A 2400-nucleotide genomic window follows, 5' to 3' on the forward strand; every position below is an offset into this window, starting at 1 on the left:
ACTCCATTCTACATTATTCCACTGTTTGCCAGCCCACCCTGCTCCACTCCCCTCTACATCACTGCACTGTATCCCACTCCAATGTAAACTATTCCACTGTATGTTGCTCCACTGTACATCACTCCAGTCTCCACCACTCCAATGTACGCCATTACCCAATACACCAATCTTGCTGCACTATTTCATTGCACACAATTCTACTGTATGACACTCCACTTTCTGCTACCCCACTCTATACCACTCCACTGTATGCCACTCCACTGTATGTCACTCTACTATAGGGTATTCCTTTGTATGCTGTCCACTGTATGCTTCTCCACTCTGCACTACTCTATGACACTCCATTCTATGCCACTCCAATCTACGGCACTCCACACTATGCCACTCTGGCCTACATCACTGCGGTGTACACTACTCCACTCTGTGCTAGTCTATTCTATGCTATTACACTGTAGGCATCGCCATTCTTGCCACTCCACTCTATGCTATTACACTCTATGGCACTCTGCTCTATGCCACTCCAATGTATGACACTCCACTATATGTTATTCCACTCTATGACACTGCACTTTATGCCTCTCCACTGTACTCTATTTAAATCTATGCCATTTCAGAGTATCCCACTCCACTGCCGGCCACTCAACACCACTCTACTGTAGGCCCCTCCAGTCTATGCCATTCCACTATAGGCTGTTCCACTATACATAACTACATTCTACCCGTCTCAATTGTATGCAGTTTGACTCTATACCACTCCACTGTACTCTATTTCGTTGTACGCCACTCCACTTTATCCCACTCCACTCTATGCCACTCCACTGTACACTATTCCACTGTACATCACTGCATTCTATGCCACTCCACTTTACACCAATCCACTCTACCCTACTACACTCTAACCTATTACACCGTATGACATTACATTCTATGTCACTGTACAGTACAGGATTCAACTATATGCCACTCCACTCTATGTCACTACACTGTACTCCAGTAACACTCAACATTTTTCCACTCTACACCACTCCACTGTATGCTACTCAACTGTACGCCACTCCACTCTATGCCACTACACACAATGCTATTCCGCTGTATGCCACTCCAATCTACAACACTACATTCTGCGCTACTCCACAGTATGCTATTACATTGTATGCCACTAATATCTACCACACTACACTCTGTAAGTCTACATTGCCACATTCCCAGACATGTGTCTAGGCACAGTAATCCTTATAACAGTATACTCCATCCTGTGCATGCGGGGAACCTAAACATTTATTTGGTTAGACAAAGCTAATATGCCCCATCCAAAAACTATCTTCACTGGTCATCAGATCATACAGAATCCCACACACACTGCTGGAAATATCCTTTTTGTAAATTCAGAACTAGTTACCTTTCAAAGGATTACTCCAGTAACATGGTCAGACCACCATTTGGTAGCTTTTCAACTTAAATAAACACAAAATCAACACTCCCAAGACCACCTTATATGCATCCACTCAATGCTACTACACTCTATGCCTCTCCAATGTATACCACTCCACTATACGTTATTCCACTCTATGCCACTGCACTTTATGCCTCTCCACTGTACTCTATTTCAATCTATGCCATTTCAGAGTATCCCACTCCACTGTCGGACACTTCACTCTAAGCTACTCCACTGTACGCTATGTCAGTGTATGCTAGTCTGCTGTACACTATTCCAAAGTATGCCAATCTACTATACATCACTCCACTCTATGCCACTCCACTGTATGACACTCCACTTTACACTATTTTACTGTATGTCACTACACTGTACCTCATCCATTGTATGCTGCTCTACTCCACGCCACTGCAATCTACGCTACTCCACTGTTTTCTGTTACATTCTAAAATACTCCATTATATGACACTCTACTCTTTGCCACTTCACTCCAAAATATTCTACTAGGTGGCATCCACTCTACAGCACTACACTCTGTAACACACCCCTGCACACTATTGCACTCTACACCATTCTACTATAGGCCCCTCCAGTCTGTGCCATTCCACTATAGACTGTTCCACTGTACATAACTACATTCTACCCGACTCAACTGTATGCTGTTTGACTCTATACCACTCCACTGTACTCTATTTCACTGAACGCCACTCCATTTTATCCCACTCCACTCTACACCACTCCACTGTACACTATTCCACTGTACATCACTGCATTCTATGCCACTCCACTCTTTGCCGCTCCACTTAACACCAATCCACTCTACCCTACTACATTCGAACCTATTACACGTATGACATTTCAGTCTATGTCACTGTACAGTACGGGATTGAACAAATTCTACTCCACTCTATGTCACTACACTGTACTCCAGTAACATTCAACATTTTCCCACTCTACACCACTCC

The sequence above is a fragment of the Pleurodeles waltl genome, chromosome 9, assembly GCF_031143425.1.
Source record: "Pleurodeles waltl isolate 20211129_DDA chromosome 9, aPleWal1.hap1.20221129, whole genome shotgun sequence".
Taxonomy (NCBI): domain Eukaryota; kingdom Metazoa; phylum Chordata; class Amphibia; order Caudata; family Salamandridae; genus Pleurodeles; species Pleurodeles waltl.